This window comes from Pan paniscus, chromosome 17 (genome assembly GCF_029289425.2).
Source record: "Pan paniscus chromosome 17, NHGRI_mPanPan1-v2.0_pri, whole genome shotgun sequence".
NCBI lineage: Eukaryota > Metazoa > Chordata > Mammalia > Primates > Hominidae > Pan > Pan paniscus.
The window spans coordinates 1,145,438-1,162,894 of record NC_073266.2 but is presented as its reverse complement, the minus strand read 5'-3'; positions in this window follow the sequence as shown (position 1 = coordinate 1,162,894).

The window sequence follows — 17,457 nt, the reverse complement described above, 5'->3', positions numbered from 1 at the left end:
GAGTATCTTTGTGGCATTCTCTGTATTTCCTGAATTTGTATGTTGGCCTGCCTTACTAGATTGGGGAAGTTCTCCTGGATAATATCCTGCAGAGTGTTTTCCAACTTGGTTCCATTCTCCCCATCACTTTCAGGTACACCAATTAGACATACATTTGGTCTTTTCACATAGTCCCATATTTCTTGGAGGCTTTGTTCATTTCTTCTATTCCTTTTTCTCTAAACTTCTCTTCATGCTTTATTTCATTCATTTCGTTTTCCATCGCTGATACTCTTTCTTCCAGTTGATCACATCAGTTACTGAGGCTTATGCATTTGTCATGTAGTTATTGTGCCATGGTTTTCAGCTCCATCAGGTCCTTTAAGGACTTCTCTGCATTTGTTATTCTAGTTATCCATTCGTCTAATTTTTTTTCAAAGTTTTTAACTTCTTTGCCACTGGTTCGAACTTCCTCCTTTAGCTCGGAGTACTTTGATCTTTTGAAGCCTTTCTCTCTCAACTCGTCAAAGTCATACTCTGTCCAGCTTTGTTCCATTGCTGGTGAGGAGCTGCATTCCTTTGCAGGAGGAGAGGCACTCTGATTTTTAGAGTTTCCAGTTTTTCTTCTCTGTTTTTTCCCATCTTTGTGGTTTTATCTTCCTTTGGTCCTTGATGATGGTGACATACAGATGGGGTTTTGGTGTGGATGTCCTTTCTGTTTGTTAGTTTTCCTTCTAACAGTCAGGACCCTCAGCTGCAGGTCTGTTGGAGTTTACTGGAGGTCTACTCCAGACACTATTTGCTTGGGTATCAGCAGTGGTGGCTGCAGAACAATGGATATTGGTGAACTGCAAATGCTGCTGCCTGACCGTTCCTCTGGAAGTTTTGACTCAGAGGGGTACCCGGCCATGTGAGATGTCAGTCTGCCCCTACTGGGTGGTGCCTCCCAGTTAGGCTACTCAGGGGTCAGGAACCCACTTGAGGAGGCTGTCTGCCTGTTCTCAGATCTCAAGCTGCATGCTGGGAGAACCACTACTCTCTTCAAAGCTGTCAGACAGGGATATTTAAGTCTGCAGAGGGTATTGCTGTCTTTTGTTTGTCTGTGCCCTGCCCCCAGAGGTGGAGCCTACAGAGGCAGGCTGGCCTCCTTGAGCTGTGTTAGGCTCCACCCAGTTCGAACTTCCTGGCTGCTTTGTTTACTTACTCAAGCCTGAGCAATGGCGGGCACCCCTCCCCCAGCCCCACTGTAACCTTGCAGTTTGATCTCAGACTGCTGTGCTAGCAAACAGTGAGGCTCCATGGGTGTAGGATCCTCCAAGCCAGGTGCTGGATTCAATCTCCTGGTATGCCATTTGATAAGCCTGTTGGAAAAGTGCAGTATTAGGGTGGGAGTGACCTGATTTTCCAGGTGCCATCTGTCACCCCTTTCTTTGACTAGGAAAGGGAATTCCCTGACCCATTGTGCTTCCCAGGTGAGGTGATGCCTTGCCCTGCTTTGGCTCCTGCATGGTGCGCTGCACCCACTGTCCAGCACTCCCCAGTGAGATGAACCTGGTACCTCAGTTGGAAATGCAGATATCACCTGTCTTCTGCATCACTCACGCTGGGAGCTGTAGACTGGAGCTGTTCCTATTCGGCCATGTTGCCTCCATCTTCTAATTTTTAACTTTCAAGTGATTAGATACATTTACCCTCTTCTGAATTTTAATTCCTGATGAAAAGATTGTGAAATCTCAAGAGGATAATGAATCAGCTTCTGATTATATTCTGGAATTACGATTTGATCACCCATCCAAGAATGCGTATTCACTTTCCTTTACATTACACACATGCATAATACCATGCTGAGTGATGCTGGAAAAAGTGAGTCTTCAGTAATGCCCTCATGAAATTACAGTCTCACTACACCGAGGTATTTTCTTTTTAACACTTTTTTTCTTTTCTGCTGTGAATATGTGCCTTCTAAGAGGTGAAAAACTGGGAAAAACTGAAAAAGAACCTTCATCTAATTCAGTAACTAGCTTTTGTATCTTCTAAAAATTTTCATCTCCAGAAAGCTCTAATCTTCATTCCTTTACAAGCTTTATTTCTCTCTCCTTTCCAACAGTAGACTTTTCTCTGTTTGTTTTCTATAATTTTTTAGGGATGCCTACAATAGAAAAAAACTATGACATATTCAATACATCTGAAAAGTTTGCATTGCCATAGATAAGAATGAATTATCTGTTTATAAAGAAAAAATCAATAAAAAGATGAACCAAGAAAGCACAGAAGGTAGTAACCACATTTAGATGTTTATCATGGAATCATCTTTATAATCCATCTGTTACAATTCCACAGAGCAAATTACAAGTAATTGTGAAGTTTCCCCTCATTTTATAGGTTTGGTCTTATAAGGCATACAACACAAATTTTAATTACTTTTCTTTTTGGTATTTGGATCTTAATTTGGTGAAGTGGCCACTGGGTAGATGATGGAGCCTCTTGAGACATACAGTGTTCTTCTAGCTTTGTGGATGTAAATATTACTGTGTAGTTTTCATTCACTTATTATTTTACAAGGCATGCTTCATTAAAAATATGTCAGCATCTCATTGACAAATGAAAAAATTTTAAAGGCACAAGAAAAAAACAATTTATTTGAAACATTCCTGAGTAAAAGCAGTCACCACTCTTACTATTCTTCAAATATTTTTATTATATTTAAACACAAGCCTAGTTTTATCTTGAGGGTCTGACCTTGATGATATTGTACACTTTAAACTTAGAAAAAATTGAACTCTATTGGAAATTTCCTACAGATCAGATTTTCTAGATGCCAAGCGCCTTGTTTCAGCTGCGGTGATGACAGCAAATTTGGTTCTCAGGGATTCTGGCCTCTGGCTTCATCTCAGTTGTTTATAATTGAAGTTGGCTCAGATGAGAACTCAGCTTAGATGCATGGTTGGACTGCTGGGCTTAAGGCTGGCCAGCCAGGAGGTTGCATTGAGGTGTAACTAGGCAAAAAAAGAAGGAGTTTATTGAGGAACGACTGACAATAGCAAAGACTTGGAACCAACACAAATGTCCAACAATGATAGACTGGATTAAGAAAATGTGGCAGATATACAACATGGAATACTATGCAGCCATAAAAATGATAAGTTCATGTCCTTTGTAGGGACAAAGATGAACCTGGAAACCATTATTCACAGCAAACTATCACAAGGATAAAAAACCAAACACCACATGTTCTCATTCATAGGTGGGAATTAAACAGTGAGTACACATGGACACAGGAAGGGGAACATCACACACTGGGGGCCTAAGGGGGCATTGTGACATCATAACACTGCACTGGTAACCGTGGGGACAGACCCTTGTCTGTGATCTGACTAAGGGGACATTGTGACATCATAACTCTGCACTGGTCACCCAGTTGACAGAACCTTGTCTGTGATATGCCTAACGGGGCATTGTGACTTCATAATTCTCCACCGGTCACCCAGGTGACAGACCCTTATCTTTGATCCGCCTAAGTGGGTATTGTGACTCCAAAACTCTGCACTGCTCACACAGGTGACAGACCCTGGTCTGTGATCTGCCTAAGGGGGCATTGTCACATCATAACTCTGCACTGGTCACCCAGGTGACAGACCCTTGCCTGAGACCTGCCTAAGGGGGCATTGTGACATCATGACACTGCATTGGTCACCCAGGTGACAGACCCTTGCCTGTGACCTGCCTAAGGGGGCATTGTTACATCATGACTCTGCACTGGTCACCCAGGTGAAACACCCTTGTTTTTGATCTGCCTAAGGGTCATTGTGACATCATAACTCTTCACGGGTCACCCAGGTGACAGGCCCTTGTCTGTGATCTCCCTAAGGGGGCCTTGTGACATAACTCTGCACTGGTCACTCAGGTGACAGACCCTTGTCTGTGATCTGCCTAAGGGGGCATTGTGACAACATAACTCTGCACTGGTCACCCAGGTGACAGACCCTTGTCTGTGATATGCGTAAGGGGGCATTGTGACATCATAAGCATGCACTGGTCACCCATGTGAAAGACCATTGTCTTTGATCTGCCTAAGGGGCCACTGGGACATCATAACCCTGCACTGGTCACCCAGGCGACAGACCCATGTCTGAAATCTGCCTAAGGGGGAATTGTGACATCACAACTCTGCAATGGTAACCCAGGTGACACACCCTTGTCTGTGATCTGCCTAAGGGGGCATTGTGACACCATAATTCTGCAGTGGTCGTCCAGGTGACAGGCCCTTGTCTGTTATCTGCCTAAGTGGGCATTGTGACATCATAACTCTGCACTGGACACCCAGGTGACAGGCCCTTGTATGTGATCTGCCTAATGGGGCATTGTGACATCATAACTCTGCAATGGTCACCCAGGTGACAGGTCCTTGTCTGTTATCTGCCTAAGGGGCCATTGTGATATCATAACTCTGCATTGGTCACCAAGGTGACAGGCCCTTGTCTGTGATCTGCCTAAGTGGGCATTGTGACATCATAACTCTGCACTGGACACCCAGGTGACAGGCCCTTGTATGTGATCTGCCTAATGGGGCATTGTGACATCATAACTCTGCACTGGTCACCCAGGTGACAGGTCCTTGTCTGTCATCTGCCTAAGGGGCCATTGTGACATCATAACTCTGCATTGGTCACCCAGGTGACAGGCCCTTGTCTGTGATCTGCCTAAGGGGCATTGTGACATCATAAATCTGCACTGGTCACCCAGGTGCCAGGACCTTGTCTGTGATCTACCTAAGGGGGCATTGTGACATCATAACTCTGCATTGGGCACCCAGGTGACAGGCCCTTGTCTGTGATCTGCCTAAGGGGGTATTGTGACATCATAACTCGGCACTGGTCACCCAGGTGACAGGCCCTTGTCAGTGATCTGCCTAAGGGGGCATTGTTACATAATAACACTGCACTGGTCAACCCGGTGACAGGCCCTTGTCTGTGATCTGCCTAAAGGGGCATTGTGACAACATAACTCTGCAATGGTCACCCAGGTGACGGGCCCTTGTCTGTGATCTGCCTAAGGGGACATTGTAACATCACAACCCTGCACTGGACACCCAGCTGACATGCTCTTGTCTGTGATCTGCCTAAGGGGGCACTGTGACATCATAACGCTGCACTGTTTCACCCAGGTGACAGGCCCTTGTCTGTGATCTGCCTAAGGGGGCATTGTAACGTCATAACCCTGCACTGGTCACCAAGGTGACATGCCCTTGTCGGTGATCTGCTTAAGATTGCATTTTCACATCATAAATATGCACAGGGCACAGAGGTGACCGGCCCATGTCTGTGATCTGCCTAAGGGGTAATTGTGACATCATAATTCTGCACTGGTCACCCAGGTGACAGACCCTTGTGTGTGATCTGCCTAAGGGGGTATTGTGAAATCATAATTCCGCACTGGTCACCCAGGTGACAGATCCTTCCCTGTGATCTGCCTAAGGGGACATTGTGACATCATAACTTTGCACTGGTCACCAAGGTGACAGACCCTTGCCTGTGATCTGCCTAAGAGAGCATTGTTACATCATAACCCTGCACTGTTCACCCAGGTGACACACCCATGACTTTGATCTGCCTAAGGGGGCATTGTTACATCATAACTCTGCACTGGTCACCCAGATGAAAGACCCTTGACTTTGATCTACTGAAGGGGGCATTGTGACATCACAACTCTGCACTGGTCACCCAGGTGACACATCCTTGTCTGTTATCTGCCTAAGGGCTCATTGTGACATCATAACTCTGCACTGGTCACCCAGGTGACAGACCCTTGTCTCTGATCTGCATAAGGGGTCATTGTGACATCATAACTCTGCACTAGTCATCCAGGTGACAGGCCCTTGTCTGTGATCTGCCTAAGGGGGCATTGTGACATCATAACCGTTCACTGGTCACCGAGGTGACAGGCCCTTGTCTGTGATCTGCTTAAAGGGGCATTGTGATATCACAACACGGCACTGGTCACCGAGGTGACAGGCCCTTGTCTGTGATCTGCCTAAGTGGGCATTGTGACATTATAACTCGCCACTGGTCACCCAGGTGACAGGCCCTTGTCTGTGATCTGCCTAAGGGGGAATGGTGACATCTTAACCGTTCACTGGTCACCGAGGTCACAGGCCCTTGTCTGTGATCTGCCTAAGGGGCATTGTGATATCACAACACGGCACTGGTCACCGAGGGACAGGCCGTTGTCTGTGATCTGCCTAAGGGGGCATTGTGACATTATAACCCGGCACTGGTCACCCAGGAGACAGGACCCTGCCTGTGATCTGCCTAAGGGGTGATTGTTACATCATAACTCTGCACTGGTAACCCCGGTGACAGGCCCTTGATTGTGATCTGCCTAAGGGGGCATTGTGACATCATAACTCGGCACTGGTCACCCAGGTGACAGGCCCTTGTCTGTGATCTGCCTAAGGGGCATTGTAACATCATATCCTTGCACTGGACACCCAGGTGACATGTCCTTGTCTGTGATCTGCCTACGTGGGCATTTTGACATCATAACTCTGCACCGGACACCCAGATGACAGGCCTTTGTCTGTGATCTGCCTAATGGAGCACTGTGAAAACATAAATCTGCACTGGTCACCCAGGTGACAGGCCCTTGAATGTTTTCCGCCAAATGGGGCATTGTGACATCATAATTCTTTAATGGTCACTCATGTTACAGGCCTTTGTCTGTGATCTTCCTAAGAGGGCATTGTGACATCATAACTCTGCACTGGTCACCCAGGTGACAGGCCCTTGTATGTGATCTGCCTAAGGGGTCATTGTGACATCATAACTCTGCACTGGTCACCCAGGAGACAGACTCTTGTCTCTGATGTGCCTAAAGGGTCACTGTGACATCATAAATCTACACTCATCACCCAGGTGACAGGCCCTTGTCTGTGATCCGCTTAAGGGGGCATTGTGACATCATAACACTGCACTGGTCAGCCAGGTGACAGACCCTTCTCTGTGATCGGCCTAAGGGGGCATTGTGACATCATAACCATTCACTGGTCACCGAGGTCACAGGCCCTTGTCTGTGATCTGCCTAGGGAGGCATTGTGATATCACAACACGGCACTGGTCACCGAGGTGACAGGCCGTTGTCTGTGATCTGCCTAAGGGGGCATTGTGACATTATAACTCGGCAGTGGTCATCCAGGTGACAGGACCCTGTCTGTGATCTGCCTAAGGGGTGACTGTTTCATCATAACTCTGCACTGGTAACCCCGGTGACAGGCCCTTGACTGTGATCCGCCTAAGGGGGCATTGTGACATCATAACTCGGCACTGGTCACCCAGGTGACAGGCCCTTGTCTGTGATCTGCGTAAGGGGCATTGTAACATCATATCCTTGCACTGGACACCCAGGCGACAGGTCCTTGTCTGTGATATGCCTAAGTGGGCATTTTGACATCATAACTCTACACTGGACACCCAGGTGACAGGCCCTTGTCTGTGATCTCCCTAATTGAGCACTGTGACAACATAACTCTGCACTGGTCACCCAGGTGACAGGCCCTTGAATGTTATCTGCCAAACGGGGCAATGTGACATCATAATTCTTTAATGGTCACTCACGTTACAAGCCTTTGTCTGTGATCTTCCTAAGTGGGCATTGTGACATCATAACTCTGCACTGGTCACCCAGGTGACAGGACCTTGTCTGTGATCTTCCTAAGTGGTCATTGTGACATCATAACTCTGCACTGGTCACCCAGGTGACAGGCCCTTGTCTGTGATCTGCCTAACGGGTCACTGTGACATCATAAATCTACACTCATCACCCAGGTGACAGGCCCTTGTCTGTGATCTGCCTAAGGGGGCCTTGTGACATCATAACCATTCACTGGTCACCGAGGTGACAGGCCCTTGTCTGTGATCTGCCTAAGGGGGCATTGTGATATCAGAACACGGCACTGGTCACCGAGGTGACAGGCCCTTGTCTGTGATCTGCCTAAGTGGTCATTGTGACATCATAACTCTGCACTGGTCACTCAGGTGACAGACCCTTTTCTCTGATCTGCCTAAGGGGTCATTGTGACATCATAACTCTAAACTAGTCACCCAGGTGACACACCCTTGTGTTTGATCTGCCTGAGAGGCATTGTGACATCATAACCTTACACTGCTCACCCAGATGACAGGCACTTGTCTGTGATCTGCGTAAGGGGGCATTGTGACTTCATACCTCTGCAATGGTCACCCAGGTGAGAGACCTTTGTCTTTGATCTGCCTAAGGGGCCATTGTGACATCATAACTCTGCGCTGGTCACCAAGGTCACAGACACTTGTCAGTGATCTGCCTAAGGGGAAATTTTGACATCATAATTCTGCAATGGTCACCCAGGTAACAGACCCTTGTCTGTGATCTGCTTAAGGGGACATTGTGACATCGTAATTCTGCAGAGGTCACCCAGGTGACAGTCCCTTGTCTGTGATCTGCCTAAGATGGCACTGTGACATCATAACTATGCACAGGGCACAGAGGTGACAGGCCCTTGTCAATGATCTCCCTAAGGGGACATTGTGACGTCTTAACCCTGCACTGGTAACTCAGGTGACAGATCCTTGTCTGTGATCTGCACAAGGGGGCACTGTGACATCATAATTCTGCACTGGTCTCCCAGGTGAGAGATCCTTCTCTGTGATCTGCCTAACGGGACATCGTGACATCATAACTCTGCTCTGGTCGCCCAGGTGACAGACCCTTGTCTGTGATCTGCCTAAGGGGACATTGTGACATCATAAATCTGCAATGGTCATCCAGGTGACAGACCCTTGATGTGATCTGCCTAAGGGGACATTGTGATATCAGAACTCTACAATGGTCACCCAGATGACAGGCCCTTGTCTGTGGTATGCTTAAGTGGGCATTGTGACATAACAACTCTACACTGGACACCCAGGTGACAGGCCCTTGTCTGTGATCTGCGTAAGGGGGCATTGTGAGTTCATAACTCTGCACTGGTCACCCAGGTGAGAGACCTTTGGCTTTGATCTGCCTAAGGTGCCACTGTGACATCATAACTCTCCACTGGTCACCCAGGTGACAGACCCTTGTCTGTGATCCGCCTAAGGGGGAGTTGTGACATCGTAATTCTGCAATGGTCACCCAGGTGATAGGCCCTTCTTTGTGATCTGCCTAAGATGGCATTGTGACATCATAACTATGAACAGGACACAGAGGTGACAGGCCCTTGTCTCTGGTCAGCCTAATGGGGCATTGTGACATCATAACTCTGCACTGGTAACCCAGGTGACAGACCTTTGTCTGTGATCTGCCTAAGCGGGGCATTGTGACAACATAATTCAGCAATGTTCACTCAGGTTACAGACCATTGTCTGTGATCTTCCTAAGTGGGCATTGTGACATCATAACTCTGCACTGGTCTCCCAAGTGACAGACCCTCGACTCTGATCTACCTAAGAGGTCATTGTGACATCATAATTCTAAACTGGCCACCCAGGTGAGACACCCTTGACTTTGATCTGCCTAAGGGGGCTTGTTACATCATAATTCTGCACTGCTCACCCAGATGACAGGCCCTTTTCTGTGATCTGCATAAGGGGGCATTGTGACATCATAACCCTGCACTGGTTACCCAGGTGAGAGACCTATGTCTTTGATCTGCCTAAGGGGACATTGTGACATCATAACTCTCTAATGGTCAACCTGGTGACAGACTCTTGTCTCTGATCTACCTAAGGGAGAATTGTGACATCATAATATTGCAGTGGTCACTCAGGTAACAGACGATTGTCTGTGATCTGCCTAAGGGGGCATTGTGACATCATAATTCTGCAATGGTCACCCAGGTGACAGGCCCTTGTCTGTGATCTTCCTAAGTGGGCATTGTGACATCATAACTCTGCACTGGTCACCCAGGTGACAGGACCTTGTCTGTGATTTGCCAGAGGGGGCATTGTGACATCATAAATCTGCGCTGGTCACCAAGGTGACAGGACCTTGTCTGTGATCTGCCAGAGAGGGCATTGTGACATAATAGCTGTGCGCTGGTCACCCAGGTGTCAGGCCCTAGTCTATTATCTGCCTAAGGGAGCATTGTGACATCATAACTCTGCACTGGTCACTCAGGTGACAGGACCTTGTCTGTGATCTGCCTAAGGGGCATTGTGACATCATAACTCTGCACTGGTCACCCAGGTGACATTCCCTTGGGTGTGTTCTGCCTAAGGGGGCATTAAGACATCATAACTCAGCATCAGGCACACAGGTGACAGGCACTTGTCTGTGATCTAGCTAAACGGGGCATTGTGACATTATAAACCTGCACTGGGCACCCAGGTGATAGACCGTTGTCTGTGATCTTCCTAAGGGGGCATTGTGACATCGTAACCCTGCACTGGTCACGCAAGTGACAGGCCCTTGTCTGTGATCTGCCTAAGGGGGCATTGTGACATCCTAACTCTGCACTTGTCACCCAGGTGACAGGCCCTTGTCTGTGATCTGCCTAAGAGTGCAGTGTGACATCATAACTCTCTACTGGTCACCCAGCTGATAGGCCCTTATCTGTGATCTGCCTAAGGGGTCATTGTGACATCATAACAATGCACTAGGCACCCAGGTGACAGTCCCTTATCTGTGATCTGCCTAAGGGTGTATTTTGACACCACAACTCTGCACTGGGCAGCCAGGTGACTGGCCCTTGTCTTTGATCTGCCTAACGGTGCATTGTGACTTCATAACTCTTCACTGGTCACCCAGGTGACAGACCCCTGACTGTGATCTGCCTATGGGGCATTGTGACATCATAACTCTGCATGGTCACCCTGGTGAAAGGCCATTGTCTGTGATCTGCGTTCGGGGGCATTGTGACTTCATAACTGTGCACTGGTCACCCTCGTGACAGGCCTGTTTCTGTGATCTGCCTAAGGGGCATTGTGACATCATAATCCTGCACTGGTCACACAGCTGACAGTCCCTTGTATGTTATCTGCCAATGGGGGCATTGTGACATCATAATTCTGCACTAGTCGCCCAGGTGACAGGCCCTTGACAGTGATCTGCCTAAGGGTTATTGTGACGTCATAATTCTGCACTGGACACAGAGGTGACAGGCCCTTGTCTGTGATCTGCCTGAGAGGGCACTGTGACATCATAACCTTGCACTGGTCACCCAGGTGACAGGCCCTTCTCTGTGATCTGCCTAAGGGATAATGTGACCTCATAACTCTGCACTGGGTAGCCAGTTGACCGGCCCTTGTCTTTGATATGCCTAAGGGGGCATTGTGACGTAATAACTCTGCACTCGTCAACCAGGTGACAGGCCCTTGTCTGTGATCCGCCTAAGGGGGCATTGTGACATCATTACTCTGCACTGGTCACCCATGTGACAGACCCTTGTCTGTGATCTGCCTAAGGGGGCATTGTGACATCATAAAACTACACGGCCCACCCCGGTGACAGGACATTGACTGTGATCTGCCTAAGGGTGCATTGTGACATCATATCTCTGCACTGGTCACCCAGGTGACAGACCCTTGCCTTTGATCTGCCTAAGGGGGCATTGTTACATCATAACTCTGCACTGCTCACCGAGGTGACAGGCCCTTGTCTGTGATCTGCATAAGGGGGCATGGTGACATCATAACTCTGCACTGTTCACCCAGGTGAAACACTCTTGTCTTTGATCTGACTAAGGGGACATTTTAATATCATTACCCTGCACTGGTCACCCAGGTGACAGACCGTTTTATGCGATCTGCCTAACCGGGCATTGTGACATCATAACTCTGCGCTGGTCACCAGGTGACAGGCCCTTTTCAGTTATCTGCCTACGGGGGCATTGTGACATCGTAACTCTGCACTGGTCACCCAGGTGACAGGCCTTTTTCTGTGATCTGACTAAAGGGGCATTGTGACTTCATAACCCTGCACTGGTAATCAAGGTGACAGGCCCTTGTCTGTGCTCTGTCTAACGGTGCATTCTGACATCATAACTCTGCACTGGGCACCCAGGTGACAGGCCCTTGTCTGCGATCTGCCTAAGGGGGCATTGTAACATCATAACCCTGCAATGGTCACCCAGGTGACAGACCCTTGCCTGTTATCTACCTAAGGGGGCATTGTGACATCATACCTCTGCACTGGTCACCCCGGTGACCGACCCTTTTCTGTGATCTGCCTAAGGGGGAATTGTGACATCATAACTCTGCACTGGTCAACCAGGTGACAGACCCTTGTCTGTTATCTTCCAAAGTAGGCATTGTGATATCATAACACTGCACTGGTCACCCAGGTGACAGGCCCTTGGCAGTGATCTGCCGAAGGGGTCATTGTGACATCATAACTCTGCCCTGGTCACCCAGGTGACAGACCCTTGTCTCTGATCTCCCTAAGGGGTCATTGTGACATCATATCTGTAAACTGGTCACCCAGGTGGCACACCCTTGTCTTTGATATGCCTAAGGGGTCATTGTTACGTCATAGCTCTGCACTGTTCACACAGATGACAGACCCTTGACTGTGATCTGCGTAAGGGGGCATTGTGACATCATAACTCTGCACTGGTCACCAAAGTGAAAGACCCTTGTCTTTGATATGCCTAGGGGGCCATTGTGACATCATAACCCTGCACTGGTCACCCATGTGACAGACCCTTGTCTGTGATCTGCCTAAGGGGGAATTCTGACATCATAACTCTGCACTGGTCACCTGGGTGACAGGACCTTGTCTGTGATCTGCCTAAGGGGGCATTGTGACATCATAAATCGACGCTGGTACCCGAGGTGACAGGCCCTTGTCTGTTATCTACCTAAGGGGGCATGGTGACATCTTAACGCGGCACTGGTCACCCAGGTGACAGGCCCTTGTCTGTGATCTGCCTAAGGGGGCACTGTGATATCATAAGTCTGCACTAGTCACCCAGGTGACAAGCCTTTGTCTGTGATCTGCCAAAGGGCATTGTGACATCATAACTCTGCACTGGGCACCCAGATGAGAGACCTTTGTCTCTGATCTGCCTAAGGGGGTATTGTGACATCATAACTCTGCACTGGTCACCCAGGTTTCAGAACCTTGTCTGTGATCTGCCTAAGGGGACATTGTGACATCATAAGTCTGCAGTAGTCACCGAGGTGACAGGCACTTGTCTGTCATCTGCGTAAGGGGCATTATGACATCATAACTCTACACTGGTAACCCAGGTGACACGACCTTGTCTGTCATCTGCCTAAGGGGGCACTGTGACATCGCAAGTCTGAATTGGGCACCCAGGTTACAAGCCCTTGTCTGTGATCTGCCTAAGGGGGCATAGTGACATCATATCCCTGCACTGGGTACCCAGGTGAGAGGCCCTTGTCTGTGATCTGTCTAAGGGGGTATTGTGACATCACAATTCTGCACTGGCCAACCAGGAGACAGGCCACTGTCTGTGATCTGCCTAATGGGGATTTGTGACATCCTAACTCTGTGCTGGTCACCCTGGTGATAGGTCTTTGTCTGTGATCTGCCTAAGCGGTCATTGTGACATCATAACCCTGCACTGGTCCGACAGGTGACAGGTCCTTGTGTGTGATCTGCCTGAGGGGACAATGTGACATCATAACTCTGTACTGGTCACCCTCGTTGCAGGCCCTTGTCTGTGATCTGCCTGAGGTTGCATTGTGACATCAAACTCTGCATTTGTCACCCAGGTGAAAGGCTCTTATATGTGATCTGCCTAAGGGGACATTGTGACATCATAACAATGCACTGGGCACCCAGGTGACAGTCCCTTGTCTGTGATCTGCCTATGGGTGTATTGTGACATCACAAATCTGCACTGGGCAGCCAGGTGACCGGCCCTTTTCTTTGATCTGACTAACGGAGCATTGTGACTTCATAACTCTGCACTGGTCACCCAGGTGACAGACCCTTGCCTGTGATCTGCCTAAGGGGCATTGTGATATCATAACTCTGCACTGGTCACCCAGGTGACAGGCCACTGCCTGTGATCTGCCTAAGGGGGCATTGTGACTTCATAACTCTGCACTGGTCACACTGGTGACAGCCCTTTGTGATCTGCCTAAGGCGATATTTTGACATCATCCTTCACTGGTCACACAGCTGACAGGCCCTTCTGTGTGATCTGCCTGAGGGGATATTGTGACATCATAACTCAGCACTAAACACCCTGGTGACAGGCCCTTGTCTGTGATCTGTTTGAGGGTGCATTGTCACATCATAACTCTGCACTGGACACCCTGGAGACAGGCCCCTGTCTGTGATCTGCTAATGGGGGCATTGTGACATCATCAATCTGCACTAGTCACCCAGGTGACAGGCCCTTGTCTGTGATCTGCCTAAGTGGCATTGTGACATCATAACTCTGCACTGGTTACCCAGGAGACAGGACCTTGTCTGTGATCTGCCTAAGGGGGCATTTTGACATCATAACTTTCCATTGGGCACCCAGGTGACAAGCCCTTGTCTGTGATCTGCCTAAGGGGGCACTGTGACATCATAACTCTGCATTGGTCACCCAGGTGAGAGGCATTTGTCTGTGATCTGCCAAGGGGGGAATTGTGACATCATAACTCTGCATTTGTCACCCAGGTGACAGGCCCTTGTCTGTGATATGCCTAAGGGGGCATTGTGACATCATAACTCTGGACTTGTTACCCAGGTGACAGGCCCTTGACTGTGATCTGCCTAAGGGTTATTGTGACATAATAATTCTGCACTGGTGACGCAGGTGACAGGCAAATGTCTGTGACCTGCCTAAGGGGGCATTTTGACATCATAAGCCTGCACTGGTCACCCAGGTGATAGGCCCTTGTCTGTGATCTGCATAAGGGGCATTGTGACGTCATACCTCTGTACTGGTTACCCAGGCGAGAGGCCACTGACTCTGATCTGCCTAAGGGGGCATTGTGACATCATAACTCTGCACTGGTCACCGTGGTGACAGGCCTTTGTCTGTGATCTGCCTAAGGGGGCATTGTGACATCCTAACACTGCACTGGTCACAAAGGTGACAGGCCCTTGACTGTGATCTGCCTGAGGGGGCATTGTGACATCATAACTCTGCCCTGGTCACCCAGGTGGCAGGCCCTTGTCTGTGATATGCCTGAGAGTGCATTGTGACATCGTAAACCTGCACTGGTAAGACAGGTGACAGGCCCCTGTGTGTGATCTGCCAGAGGGGGCATTGTGACATCATAACTCTGCACTGGTCACCCAGTTGACAGACCCTTGTCTGTGATCTACCTAAGGGAGTATTGTGACATCATAACTCTGAACTGGTCACCCAAGTGACAGGCCCTTGTCTGTGATCTGCCTCAGGGGGCATTGTGACAACATTACTCTGTAGTGGTCTCCCAGGTGCCCAGCCTTTATCTGTGATCTGCCTAAGGGGGCATTGTTACATCATAACTCTGCACTGGGCACCCAGGTGACAATCCCTTGTCTGCGACCTCCCTCAAGGGGTATTGCGACATCATAACTCTGCACTGGGCAGCCAGGTGTCCAGCCCTTGTCTTTTATGTGCCTAAGGTTGCATTGTGATATCATAACTCTGCACTGGTCAACCAGCTGACAGACCCTTGTCTCTGATCTGCCTAAGGGGGCATTGTGACATCATAATTCTGCAATGGTCACCCAGGTGACAGGCCCTGGTCTGTGATCTGCATAATGGGGCATTGTGACATCATAACTCTGCACTGGTCACCCAGGTGACAGGCCCTTGTCTATGATCTCCCTAAGGGGCTCTTGTGACATCATAACTCTTTACTCGTCACCCAGGTGACAGTCCCTTATCTGTGATCTGCCAAGGGGTCATTGTGACATCATAACTCGGCACTGGGCCCCCAGGTGACAGTCCCTTGCCTGTGATCTGCCTAAGGGAGTATTGTGACATCGTAACACTGCACTTGTCTCCCAGTTGACAGACCCTTGTCTGTGATTTACCTAAGGGAGTATTGTGACATCATAACTCTACACTGGTCACTCTGGTGAAAGGCCTTTGACTCTGATCCGCCTAAGGGGGCAACGTGACATCATAAGCCTACACAGGTCACACAGGTGACAGGCCCTTGTCTGTGATCTGCCTGAGTTGGCATTGTGACATCATAACTCTGCACTGGTCACCCAGGTGATAGGCCCTAGTTTGTGATATGTCTGAGGGTGCATTGTGACATCATAACTCTGCACTGCGCACCCAGTTGACAGTTCCTTGTCTCTGATCTGCCTAAGGGAGTATGGTGACATCATAACTCTGCACTGGTCATGCAGGTGACAGACCCTTGTCTGCGATCTGCCTAAGGGGGCATTGTGACATCATTATTCTGCAATGGTCACCCTGATGACAGGCCCTTGACTGTTACCTACCTAAGGGGAATTGTGACATCATAACTCGGCGCTGGTCACCCTCGTGACAGGCCTTTGTCTATGATCTGCCTCAGTGCGCATTGTGACATCATAAGTCTGCACTGGTCACACAGGTGACAGGCCCTTGTGTGTGATCTGCCTAAGGAGGCATTGTGACATCATAACTCTACACTGGTCACCCAGGTGACAGGCCGTTTTCTGTTATCTGCCTATGGGGGCATTGTGGCATCATAACTCTGCACTGGTCACCCAGGTGACAGGCCCTGGTCTGTGATCTGCCTAACGGGGCATTGTGACATCATAAGTCTGCACTAGTCACCCAGGTGACTGGCCCTTGACTGTGATCTTCCTACGGGGGCATTGTGACATCATATCCCTGCACTGGTCACGCAGGTGACAGGCCGTTTTCTGTTTTCTGCCTACGGGGGCATTGTGACACCGTAACTCTGCACTGGTCACACAGGTGACAGGCCCTTGTCTGTGATCTGCCGCTGGGGCATTGTGACATCATAAGTCTGCACTAGTCACCCAGGTGACAGGCCCTTGTCTGTGATCTGCCTAAGGGGTCATTGTGACATCATAACTCTGCATTAGGCACCCAGGTGACAGGCCCTTGTCTGTGATCTGCCTAAGGGGGCATTGTGACATCATAACTCTGCACTGAGTACCCATGTGAGAGGCCCTTGTCTGTGATCTGCCTAACGTGGTATCGTGACATCATAATTCTGCATAGGTCCCCAGTTGACAGGCCAATGACTGGGTTATGCCTAAGGGGGCATTGTGACATAATAACTCTGCACTGGTCACCCTGGTGACAGGCCTTTGTCAGTGATCTGCCTTAGTGGGCATTGTGACATCATAACCCTGCACTGGTCACACAGGTGACAGGCACTTGTGTCTGATCTGCGGGAGGGGGCATTGTGACATCATAACTCTGCACTAGTCACCTAGGTGACAGGCACTTGTGTCTGATCTGCGGGAGGGGGCATTGTGACATCATAACTCTGCACTAGTCACCTAGGTGACAGGCCCTTGTCTCTGATCTGCCTGAGGGTGCATTGTGACATCATAACTCTGCACTGGTCACCCTGGTTACAGGCCTTTGTCTGTGATATC